Here is a 14,223-nt window from a genome sequence, read left to right on the forward strand (position 1 = left end):
ACCAACATCCAACTACGATGAAGAAGAAATTGAGAGGTTCTATATGGAACTGTAGAAGTTCTATAAAGAAGACTACACCTTCTACAAGATCAGTGTTTGTGATTTTAATGCCAAGATAGGCTCAAGAACATCGCCAAAATAACTCCACATTGGGACCCATGGCCTAGAATGGAATGATCAGGGTGAGAGACTGTCTGAGTTCATCATGTTGACCAAGACCATCCATGGTAACTCACAGTTACAAAAGGCCAAATCTAAACGCTGGACATGGGAGTCTCCCAGTGGACAGTTCCACAATGAAATTGACCATATCATATTCAATCGAAGGCTTTGCCTGACCGATGTCGTTGTTGTCCCAAAATTCCAAATGGGATTGGACCACCGTCTTCTTCGTACAAAATTCTACTTCTCAGAGCAGGGAGAAAGGTCTGCAAAATTTAAGTCTAAGAAGGGAACTCCCAGAATGATCACCTACTGGGAGCTATTTGGCACTATTGCAGCAACGTGGGAAGATGCTATCTATTGACAATATCTATGAGGAATATGATCAACTGGTTCAGCACCTCCATGACTGTGTGAAGAATGCTGAGAATGAGAAAGCCACAAAGAGACGCCTATCTTTGGAAACTCTCGAGCTCATTCATCAACGTGGTTTGGTGCGAGTCTCAGGCAATCACAAGCTAACGTCTGAGCTCCCAAAGCTGTGCATAGATGCGATAAAAAAAAGACCTCAAAGAGAGAAGAGCAGCAGTGTTGGCTGATGCTGCAGAAGCTGGGAAAAGTATTCACAACGCTCGCCTGTCCTTCGCCAACTACAAGACCAAGATGACTGCACTCCAATGTCCTGATGGATCTATCACATCTTCCAGAAAGACAGTGGAGAGGATTATTCAGGACTTCTACTCGGATATCTTTGATAACCATGTCCACCTGCCCACAAACCAAATTCCACAGGATGGATATGTCATTCCCAACATCCTCCCTTCTGAAATCCAACATGCCATTCCTTTGGTAAAGACGCGTACAGCACCTGGTCCGGACAAGGTCAGACCCGAACAACTGCAGAATCTGCCGCCAGTACTCATTAATACACTGGCTCGGCTCATTACATGCTATCTGTCTGAATGCAAAGTTCTATCTCAGTGGAAAACCAGTAGGACCGCTCTGTTGTACAAGAAGGGAGACATCCATGACGTGGGCAACTATCTGCCTGCTGTCTGTCGTCTACAAGTTGTTCACTCGTGTCATCCTGAATAGAATAGGCAGAACACTAGACGAAGGACAACCATGCGAGCAAGCCGGGTTCCGAAGGGGATTCAGCACGATAGACCATATCCACACAGTGACCAAACTCATTGAAGTTTCACGAGAGTTCAAGATGCTGCTCTGTTCATCGACTTAAAGAAGGCCTTTGATTCTGTTGAGATTGAAGCGGTCATCGAAGCCTTAGCCAAACAGGGCGTTCAAACTCAGTATATCAAAATCCTCCACGAGCTGTATTGTGTATTCACCACCAGGATCTCACCACTCTACAAGGAAGTGATCATTGATGTAAAGAGAGGGGTGCAGCAGGGTGATACCATTTCACCGATACAGTGATAGGAGAAAGATATAATTTCAGTTTTTGAGGATATGAAATGATTTAATAAATCTATAACTCAAGACTACATGGCAGATAATGAGTATTTCTGAATAATAGTCATCAAATAATTGCCTGTTTTGCCTTAATGTTCAATTTAATTTTATATTTTTCTACTTGAGTACTGATGTCTCCCCAATCTCTCATAATGTTACATCATAGTCATATTACTAACTATATTAAAAATGCAGTAACAAAATAATAATATTGTTAACATCCTTTCCTATCTTTTGTTGACAAGCTTCACATTTAGAAATATCAGTAATTTTTCTGCTATAAAGTCGTTTGAAACCACTCGAAATGATATTTTTTCATGGATTATACAAAAATTTTGCTTGGCTCATTTTCTTCACTATATAATCAGGTTGAATGAACTATGCTCATTGGCTGTAACTTATTCATCAGCGGTATAGTGTTTATAAGATGAAATAAAATAGTGTTCTTGATAGTTTATTTTTTTCCATTTTATTTTATACTTGATTATCTCTCTTATTTAGAAAGTTCCAAGATATTGAGTGTTAAAATTTATAGGCTGTTCCCAATTTATGACAAAATTTTGTTTTAGTAATTCATTTGTAGTTCGAATGTTTCATAAAAAAAAATTCTATAAAAGCTCAAGTGACTGTGGTTGCCAAAGTAACCTCAAAGCAAAGGAAGTTATGTGTGTGAGTATGTGTGCAAGCACTTGTGTGTTTGTGAATATGTGTTTGTATAGGTTCACAATGAAAGTAGTGAAAAGTATTGTTCGAGTTATATAGAAAAGAGGTTACATTTCCAGGGGGCTGGAGTGATAGCACAGCGGGTAAGGCATTTGCCTTGCACTTGGCCGACCCAGGTTCGAATCCCAGAATCCCATATGGCCCCCTGAGCACCGCCAGGGGTAATTCCTGAGTGCATGAACCAGGAGTGACCCCTGTGCATCGCTGGGTGTGACCCAAAATGCAAAAAAAAGAGGTTACATTTCCAAAGTCAGCAACATTGTTCCCAAAACAGGATTATTGCTTGGTTATGTTATGAATAGTTATGAATGGAACAATAATATTTGATAGAGTGACCCCCAACGTTGAGTAGAGTTAGTAGTGAATAAATAAGGTATTACATTTTTTGGTATTCACAACTTAAAAAGTTGGGAATTGTGTGTGTGTGTGTACATGAGTGTATGCTTGTTTGTGTATGTGTGTGAGAGAGAGGAAGAAAGAGAGATGAGAGTGATAGGTTAGGAAGTGTAAAGGATGAGGGAGAAAATATTTTTTTCTACAAATCTACTTAGAATTCATTAAATTTTTACAGCATGCCTATATTTATGATGTAATAGTCTATCAATAATTTAATGATGGGATGAAAATTAAAGAATATTGCAATCATGTATGCTATTCTACAGTATTTCTTTCTTCATTACTCTCTCTTTTGACTTCATATACAATATACTTCTTTCTAACTGCTTTTTTATCTATACTTTTACATGTAATGAGGCACTTGACAATATTTGATCAATGATTTAGTCCTTAAACATTCCGCCTAATGAAACCAGTTATCTTTAAAAGGGTTACATGCTTATAAGAAACAAAAACAAACTACAGAATTTGCTTATTTAATCATTTCGTATTTATTATTCTCATTACCCAAAATGAGACCTTAAAATTCTTGAAAATGTAGTTCATTATTAATTTCTCTATGTAGAACATGGTATACTTGCAGTAATATAGGCCTCAATTTTTTTATTTACATAAAATTTTATTGTTCCCTACCAGTAAGTAAAAAAGAGATTATCATTTATATTTTTATTATTTATTTATTTATTTACAGACTTACAACTTTTCGTGCTTGTGTTTCATTCATACAATGCTCAGGTGCCCATCCCTCCACCAGTGCCCATTCTCCACCACCGATGATCCCAGTATCCCTCCCAACCCCCCACACCAGCCCCGCCACCCCACCCTATTCTGTGGCAGGGCATTTCCTTTTGTTCTCTCTCTCCTTTTGGGTGCTGTAGTTTGCAATAGAGGCATTGAGTGGCTATCGTGTTTGGTCTATATTCTACTTTCAGCGCTCATCTCCCATCCCCAGCAGGTCCTTGATCCACACTTTACCTGGTGTTCCCTTCTCTATCTGAGCTGCCTTTTCCTCCAGCTTGTGAGGCCAGCTTCTAAAACGTGGAGCCAACCTCCTGGTACTTATCTCTACTATTCTTGGGTGCTAGTCTCCCATCCTGTTACTTTGTATTCCACAGATGTGTGCAATCTTTCTATCTCTCTCTCTCTCTTTTTGACTCATATCACTTAGCATGATACTTTCAATGTTGATCCACTTATATGCAAAGGTCATGACTTCATCTTTTCTAACAGCAGCATAGTATCCCATTGTGTAGATATGCCAAAGTTTCTTTAACCAGTCATCTGTTCTCAAAGTTTTTAAACCTGGCAAACATATCATATCCAACAGTTGTTGAACTCACCACATCCAAATTTGTTTCATTGTAGCTATATTAAAAATTTTATGGAATATAAATTTCTGTTGAAATGGTCTTTAATTTTTTTCCATTGAATTACTGTGAGATACTCAGTTACAAAGCTTTCATGATCAGATTTCAGTCATACAAAGTTCGAACACCCATTTCTCCAACAGTGTGTATTTGCCACCACCAATGTTCCCATTATCTCTCCCACCACCCATATTCCACTACAACCCACCAGTGTGCCTCTATGGCAGTCAATTTTCTTTTTACTCACTCTTTACTTTGGGGCATTATGGATTGCAATACAAATTTTGAGAGGCCATAATATTTGGTCCTTTACACACTTTCAGCAAACATCTCCCATCCTGAGCATTCCTTCCAGACATCAATGTTATAATGGTCCTATCTCTATCCTAACTGCCCTCTTCCCCAGCACATGAGGCAGGCTTTCAACTGTGAACCAATCCTCCTGGCCCTTGTTTCTACTGTCCTTTGGTGTTAGTCTCATACTGTGTTATTTTATATCGCACAAATGACGGAAGTATTCCATGTCTGTTCCTTTCCTTCTTAATCATTTCACATAGCATGATACTCTCCATGTCCATCCATTTATAAGTGAATTTCATGACTTCATTATTTGCTAACAGATACATAACATTCCACTGTGTATATGTACCATAATATCTTTACCCAGTTATCTGTTTTCAGGCACTTAGGTTGTTTCCAAATTCTGGCTATTGTTAACAGTGCTGCAATGATCATACAAATGCAGATTCTGTTTTGACTCTTTTTTTGAACCCTCAGGATATATTCCCAGAAGTGGTATTGCTGGGTCAGATGGAAGCTCAATTTCTAGATTTTTGAGTTATGCCCGTTTTCAAAACAACTGGACCAGTCGGCATTCCCACTGACAATGAGTGAGAGTCCCTTTCTCCCTGTATCTGCACCAGCACAGGTTGTTCTTGTTCTTTATTATGGGGGCGAGTCTCCATGGTGTAAGATCATATCTCATTGTTGTTTTGATTTGCATCCCAATGATAAGAAATGTAGAGCATTTTTCCATGTGCCTTTTGACCATTCCTATTTCTTTTTTTGAGGAAGTTTCTGTTCATTTCTTCTCTCCATTTTTTGATGGGGTTGGAAGTTTTTGTCTTGTAAAGTTCTACCAGTGCCCTACATATCATGAATATTAATCCTTTATCTTATGGGTAAATATTTTTCCCACTTCTGTGGGCTGTTTCTGTATCTGTTCACAATTTCTTTTGGGATGCAGAAGCTTCTTAGTTTTATGTAGTCCCATTTGTTTAATGTTTGCTTCAAGTTGCTTGGTCAGTGGTATTACGTCTTTAAATATGCCTTTAGTTTCAATTCCTTGGAAGGTTATGCCTATATTTCTGTCCATATACCTTATGGATTCAGGTCTAAAATTGAGGTCTATAATGAATTTTGATCTGACATTTCTGTGGAGTGTTAGTGGGAGGTGTGAGTATAGGTGAGTACAGGTTTTACATGTTGCTCTACAGTTTTCCCAGTACCTCTTATTGAAGAGATTTTCCTTGCTCCACTTCATATTTCTTGTGACTTTATCAATGATTAAGTGATTATATATTTGAGGATCTGTTTCAGGGTATTCAACTCTACTCCATTGATCTTATCTCTGTCTTTATTCCAATACCACACTGTTTTAATTACTACTGCTTTGTAGTAGAGTTTGTAGTTGGGGAAGATGATGCATCCCATCTTCTATTTCTCAAGGATTGCTTTAGATATTCGCAGGGGTTAATGTTCCATATGTATTTCAGGAGTATTTTTTATATTTATTGAAAAATGTCATGGGTATCCTTATAGGGACCACATTGAATCTGTATAATGGTCTGGGGGAATTTTAATGTTTTGACAATGTTAATCCTCCTGATCCACGAGCAGACGATGTATCTCTATTTCCTTCTGTCTTCTTTTATTTTTTTGAAGTAGTGTTTTGTAGTTTTCTTTGTACTGTTCCTTCACGTCTTTAGTTAAGCTGGTTCTGAGTTACTTGATTTTCTGAGGCACAACTGTGAACATTTTTATATATCTTTTTTCTATCTCATTATTTGTATATAGGAAAGCCATTCGAGAATTGATTTTGTAACCTGCCACTTTGCTCAGCAAGCTTATTGTTTTTAGGAGGTCTCTTGTAGAGTCCTTAGGATTTTCTAAATATAGTATCATATATCTGCAGATTGTAATAGCTTGACCTCTGTCTTTCCTATCTGGATGTCATTGATATATCTTTCTTACGTAACAGTTATGGTAATTATTTCCAGCACTATATCAAATAGATATGTCAAGAATGGGTAAGGTTGTCTTGTCATGATCTTAGAAGTAAGGATGTAGTTCTCCCCCACTGAGAATAATATGCTTGCTGTGGCTTTTATAATTTTTTAATTTTTAAAAAAATTTTGGCTTTGTCTTTTTTGAGGAAAGCTCCTTCGACTCCTCCCTTTTTTTTTCTTTTTGATTCACACCTGGCGATGCACAGGGGTTACTCCTGGCTCATGCACACAGGAATTACTCCTGGAGGTGCACGGGGGACCATGTGGGATACTGGGAATCGAACCTGGGTCAGCCACATGCAAGGCAAACACCCTCCCCGATGTGCTATCCCTCCAGCCTCTTGACTCTCATTTTGTTTACAGTTTCTTTTTTAACAATGGACAGGGGCTGGATCTTCTCAAATGCTTTCTTTGCAACTATTGATATTATTATATGGATTTTATCTTTATTTATATTGATATGGTGATTATGCTGATTAACTTGTGAGTGATGAACCATTCTTGTATGCCAGGGATGAATTGTATTGGTTATTATGTATGATATTTATGATGAATTCTTTGATTGCATTTGCTAGTATTTTGTTTAGGATGGTTTCATCTGTGTTTATCAGGAATATTGGCCTGGAATTTTCTTTTTTTGGGGTGTCTTTATTTTGTTTTATTTTTAATCAGGGTGATATTTGCCTCATAGAAACTGTTCAGAAGTGTTTCTATTTCTTCAATTTCCTGGAAAAGGTTGAAAAATATTGGTAGTAGGTCCTCATTAAAGGTTTGAAATAATTCACTACTGAATCAATCTAATCCAGGACTTTTGTTTTGACAAAAACTTTTGATTACCATTTCAACTTCCTTGATAGTGATAATTCTGTTTGGGTATTACAAATCTTCTTGGTTCAGTCTTGGGATGCTATAGGAATCCAGGAATTTATGCATTTTTTGAGTGTCTCATGTTTAGTGGCATAAAGAATTTCAAAGGGGGCTGGAGCGATAGCACAGTGGGTAGGGCGTTTGCCATGCATGTGGCCGACCCAGATTCGATCCCCAGCATCCCATATGGTCCCCTGAGCACCGCCAGGAGTAATTCCTGAGTGCAGAGCCAGGAGTGACCCCTGTGTATCGCCAAGTGTGACCCAAAAAGAAAAAAAAAAGAATTTCAAAGTAATTTCTGATAATCACTTGAATTTCTGTAGTTTCTGTTGTGATGTTTTCCCTTTTTATTTCTGATTTTGTTTATTAGGGATCACTCTTTCTTTGTAAGTCTTGTTAGTAGTTTATAAATCTGTTTATTTTCTCAAAGAAAAGATTTATTTAGTTTTTCTTTTAGCTTAGTTTTTCTTGTAATCAAGGAAGCTATTGGTTTCGTTGATCTTTCTGATTGTTTTTGGGCTTCCAGGATGTTAATTTGTGCTCTAAAATTTTATTATTTCCTTCCTCCTTCCTGTTTTAGGTTCTTTGTGATGATCATTTTCAAAGATCTTCAGCAGTGAGGTCAAATTATTTATGTGAGTTATTTCTTTCTTGCTGATAAATGCATGTAGAGGTATAAAGTTTCCTCTTAACACTGCTTTTACTGTGTTCCACAGGTTATGGTAGCTTATGTCTTCATTTTCATTTGTTTCCAGGAGCTTTTTATTTACTCTTTTATTTCCTCTCTAAGACACTGGATGTTCAGTAGTTAGCTGTTCAGTTTTCAGATGTTTTATTCAATTCTTCATTTCCAGGTGTGATTTGCTTCTATTTTCATTGCATCATGGACTTAAAAGATAATTGATGCAATTTCTATCATCTTAATTTTATAGAGATATACTTTGTGACCCAGCATATGATCTATTGTTGAGAATGTTGTACTGAAGATGAAAAGCTATATATATATAAATATATATATTTATACTACTATATATATTCATACTATTAGATATATTATATATAAATATATATTTATACTACTATATATTCATACTATTAGATATATTTATAAATATATATTCATATATTTATATAAATATATAATATAAATATATATAATAATATTGCATAAATATATATTTATGATATATTTATAATATATAATATATAAATATTACATAAATATATACATATATAAATATAAATAAAATAAATGTATATTTATAAATATATATATTATATAAAATATATTTATACTACTATATATGTATAAATATATATGTATATATATACATATATATATTTATACAACTACCCCCTTTTCCACTTTGTCCCTCAGCTAAAGTATTTCAGTGCTGAGCCTTAGACTGGTTGATCTATCGAGAAGTAACAAAGCAGTGTTGTAATCTCCAACTATTATTGTTGCTAACAATGTCTTTCTTCAAGTCTATTAGCAGTTATTTTATGTATTTTGCTGCTCCCTCATTAGGTGCATATATATTGAGGAATGTGAGTTCTTTCTGATATACAGAGCCCTTGATCATTCAGAAATGACCTTCACTGTCTCTTATAACATTCTTCAGACTGAATTCTATGGGTTCTGATACTAGTATGGCAACCCCAGCTTTTCTGAGAGGTTTGTTTACTTGAAGAATTGTTTCCAGCATTTCACTTTGAGTCTGTGTCTGACTGTTCAGATGTGCTTCTTGAATGCAGCAGAGTGTTGAGTTCAATCTATCCTGCCACTCTGTTTCTCTTTCTCGGTGCATTCTTCCCATTGACATTCAGTGAGATTACTATTGTGGGTTTTTCTTCCATTTTTCTGCAGGAGTCTGATGTGTTTGAGGGTTTATCTGGTCTTAAAATAGCTAGTTTAGTTTTTCTTGTAAAGTTGGTTTTTAGTCTATGATGTTCCTGAGTTGTTGTCTGTGAAGCTGTGTATTGCTCCTTCAAATATGAATGAGAGTCTAGCTGAGTACAATATTCCTGGTGAGGTGTAATTCATTAGATTTTCACTATATACATATAGTGAAATATATATATATATATATGTATATATATATATATATTCCACTACTGTCTTCATGCCCGAAGGGTTTCTTCATATAAATCTCCTGCAAATCTAAACAGTGTTCCTTTATAAGCAATTTTCTTCTTTGATTTTGCTGCTTTCAGTATTCTCTATCTATGGTTTTCATCATTCTGATCAGGATGTGTCTTGGAGTTTTTTATTTGGATTTCTTTTACTGGTACCCTTAGGTTCTCCTGATTTCTGGTGCAAGCACTCTTCAGCTCTGGGTACTTGTCAGCAATGACAGTTTTGACAGTTGCTTCTTCATCAGCATTTTTTTCCTGCCCCTCTGGTACTCCAATGATTCTTATGTTGATCTTGAATTCATCCCAATGTTCTCTTGTCATCTGTTGATTTATTTGGGGGCTCTTTTCTATCTTCTGCAGTTTTCTGGAGATTCTCTGTACCTCAATCTGGAGCTCACTGATTCTACCCTCAGCAGCTGTTCCTCTGCTGCTGAGGCCTTCCATTGAGCTTTTCATTCCATCTACCAGGATTTACAAATCTATCATTTCTGTTTGTAGTTTTGTTTGTATTTTCCTCATTTCTGCCCTCATATCCTCTTTTATTTAATTGGTGGTGTGTTGCATTGTTTCTTTGATCTCCTTATGCATCCTTAACAGCTCTATTCTAAATTCCCTATCAGAGAGGATATATAGCTCATTATTACCCGTTTGGTCATCTGTGCTTGTGTCCTCACTCACTGTTTTGCTTTACAATTATGACCTTGGCAGATTGGAGTCTTTTGCTCACCATTGCCTTCCGTTTTCGTTGTTGTTGTTGTCGTTGTTGTTGTTATGCTAGTTGGAGTAGGCACTAATGGTATTTTGTCCTAATATATTTTGTGTGGTCAGGCTGCCCTAATGAGACTTCCATGTAAGAGGCTAATTTGTGGTTTTTATGATATGTGATGGTGGAGATTAACTCCTGTACACATTAGCAATTGTGGCTTGGGTAACTACTTCTATGGGTCCTCTGACCTGTTGAGGTATTAGGCTCTTGAAACTTAGGGCTCTCTTTCGGAGGTGCCTTCAGCCTAAGGCCCACCATTCCTTGTTGCTCTGTCTTTTCTGTTGAAATATTCTTTTTGACATGAAAACACCTCTTTAGGCAATGAATGTGAAGATTTTTACCATTATTAATGTTCTCCTAATTTAGCCTATCAATATTTGGACTCAAGCTGGTTTGGCCTATTTTTGTCTGTTTAGTTGACCTAGATTGGATACATCATTCTGTTATTAGAAGTAAGGGGGTCTGGCAAAATAAATCTGAGCCATCATATAAACAATTGATTCTGAAGGTCTTATGGGAAGGCTTTTGGAAAATATTTTACTCAATAGGAATAATAAAAAATTTTTCTTAACTTTGTATTTAAGGCAATTGGTTCTCTTTTGGTTTCTCACTAATTATTGTTGATTTTTTTTCCAGTGGTAAATGGCTATTTTATTCACCGTGAATTGTATTTATACAGCTTGTAATTACAAATACTTTAAAGTAATTTGTTAATTTGCTTTTACATTTAAATTATTCATTCATGCCTCTTCTGGGATATGGAATTGTTTCTGGAGCCGTCGATTGCTGAGACTGTTTTCCCCAACCTTTGGTCTGTTTTAAAGTAGGTTCAGTGGAAGGATAAGTTAGCACTTACTGGTGAGGTGGTGAATTTAGGGACCAGAAAGTACATGTGAACCCAGTGAACATTTTATATAAATTCTCTTCTAAAGGATGGGGGTTGTTGTTGGCATTTTGTTTGATTTTCTGATTTGTTTGGATATTGACTGCAAATAGCCTCTTTAAGTAGGTATTTACAAATAGAAGAATAAATCAAGTCAATCACACTGGCATAAAATTATTTATTAGGTATTATGCTCTTTGCCCTAGCCCCAAAAGAAATGATTCAGTTCAAAATCAGTTAAAATATCATTTGAAACCATTGGGGGAAAGCATGTATTCTGATTTTTCAGTGAAATGCTCAATATAATTACCAATTTAGTTTTCAAAATTCTTGCTATTTTTGATGCATGAGACTTTGAAAATCATTGTTGGTTTTTGATCAGCTCAGTAAACCACACATGATATAGATTAAAATGTAAGGTTGAATCGGATGTGTTAATATTTTAGCAAATTAATAATTTTTCTCCAAATTATTCATATAGTAATTGGCAAATGACACTGTGAGAGCTATTTTGGATTGTCAGTTTTATTTTGTTACATTCAAGTTGAGATAATTTACTAATACATATGAAAAGACGATTTCAACTCAACTTTTTTCTGTCAATTCATTTCAGGACCCGACTTGATCAAATAAAGAATGAAATAATTCAATAACAGAATAGCCATGAGGCACTTTAGTATTGTAAAAAAAAAGATGAAGTGGATATTCAAGAGAATGACAGAAAGGTTGATGCACAAATTAACCCATTATAGTAACTTAAAAAAACTTGGCAAGTTTCCAGAAAAACTTGACATGAGAGGTTTTGTTTCATCTTAGGTTAACAATCACCAGAAATTGTATCTTTTATGGTAACAAAATATAGCATAATTTTTTAAAGTTACAAATTGAAAAAAATCATGTAAATACATTTAAGAAGTTATTTAGCAACACATTCTTCTCATTATCTGTATGTTCATATTACATTTTAAAGACTAGCTTAACCAATAATTATTTTTATTTTAAGTAGAATTAACTTATTAATTTATTTCCATGAATATATGACCATGAAAGAATGAAGTAAATCATTTTGAAATCAGAATATAAATCTTTTGGCCACTCTAATCAATCTTTCTGTTGAATACATTATTTTCCAAATTTCGTCTTCCTGAGAAAAGCATTATCAGTTGAATTCCTCAAATATTTAAGATAATTATAAACAAAGGGACTGGTGCGGTAGCACAGCAGGTAAGGCATTTGCCTTGCATGCGGCCAACCCAGGTTCGATTCCTCCATCCCTCTCAGAGAGCATGGCAAGCTACCAAGACTATCCCACCCACAGGGCAGAGCCTGGCAAGCTACCTGTGGCGTATTCGATATGCCATAAACAGTAACAACAAGTCTCACAATGGAGACGTCACTGGCGCCTGCTCGAGCAGATCAATGAACAACGGGATGGTAGTGCTACGACCATGCTACAGTGCTATAAACAAAAGTATTTTTTGGTTAACTTTTTCCGGGATTTGCCAGAGACACTAATTTTGTTTTACATATTTGTTTTTAATGTAGACAAAAGCTACAACTGTTGATACAGTTCTAGATTTTAAAGTGATTAGACAACTGTCACTGTCACTGTCATCCCGTTGCTCATAGATTTGCTCGAGTGGGCACCAGTAACGTCTCTCATTGTAAGACTTATTGTTATTTTACTGTTTTTGGCATATCCAATATGCCACGGGTAGCTTGCCAGGCTCTACCGTGTGGGCACAATACTCTCGGTAGCTTGCTGGGCTCTTCGAGACGGGCAGAGGAATCGAACATGGGTTGGCCACTGTGCTATTGCTCCAGCCCTGATTAGACAACACATACCAAATATTACTGTCACTGTCACTGTCACTGTTACTGTCACTGTCATCCTGTAGCTCATCTATTTGTTTGGGCGGGCACCAGTAACATCACTCATTGTGAGACTTATTGTTACTGTGTTTGGCATATCCAATACGCCACGGGTACTTGCCAGGCTCTGCCATGTGGGCGCAATACTCTCGGTAGCATGCCAGGCTCTCTGAGAGGAGCGGAGGAATCGAACATGGGTCGGCCGCGTTAAAGACCTACTGCTGTGCTATCACTCCAGCCCATACCAAATATTAAAATTAATAATTTTAAAACATCTATTTTTTGTGAAAATTGTTATATCTCACCATGGGGTTGTTAGGTCCTTGTACTAAGCTTTTTGTTCCTGTTGCGTCTTCTGTGTTATTGTTTTTATTGAGTTTTGTTGGCTTCTATGTTACTTTCCCATCTAAATTGGGGTGTTCCTACTGGAAGTTCAGTATTGGGAAATTTAGAGGTCTTGCACAGCTGTACATGCTGCTGCTTGATCCAGAAACTTCAGGATCTCTGATCTGGGCCAATGAGTTGACATGGCAGTGGTTGTGGGAGGTGGGCTTGACTGCTGTCGCTGCTGGAGCTTTCAGATGTAAGGGGGTTGGGAGAGGCTGCCAGCCCCATTCCAGGAAGACCCAGAGTACCCACCAGGATAGCTGAGACTGTTTGTAGTATGGTGTCTCTACAAAGAGTATTAGCAAAGTGGGGAGTTGAGCCCTTGGCATGTCTGCAGCGGTGGGGTGTGGGGTGTGGGTTTCAGGTGCTAGGGCTTTTGTAGGGTGTTGACTCCTTCGCTTGACCACCCTCCAAAGGGCTCCCCAGAGTTTTCAATCTGGGGTACCTGAGTATCCATGAAATTTAGCTACTTGGCTTGGAGTATTAGTCATGAATAATAAAGCAGGGCTGGTGGGTGATTCATCATGGCAGCGACTGTGGGCTAGAAATACTAATTAAAAAACTTTAGTGCTGAAAACATAAAACATTTGGTATGTTCAGATATATAAGAATATTATGTAATTTAATTCCATATTTTTAAGCTTTGGTTATAATAAACTATTATATAAAATATTTTACTTAGTGTTAACTACTGTATCACCTTTGAAAAATAAACCATAAATAATAAATGTCCACTGTCTGCAGTTCTCAAGTACACTGAAATCTGTCAAGGAATTTAATTAAATCCTTGAATAAAATTTTATTTACATTTTTTTGGGGGCTACATCTGGAGGTACTCAGGGTTTACTTCTGGTTAAGACCTACTTAGGGGTTAGTTTTAGCAGTGCAGAGGTGACTATGTGG

This window comes from Sorex araneus, chromosome X, assembly GCF_027595985.1.
Source record: "Sorex araneus isolate mSorAra2 chromosome X, mSorAra2.pri, whole genome shotgun sequence".
Lineage (NCBI taxonomy): Eukaryota > Metazoa > Chordata > Mammalia > Eulipotyphla > Soricidae > Sorex > Sorex araneus.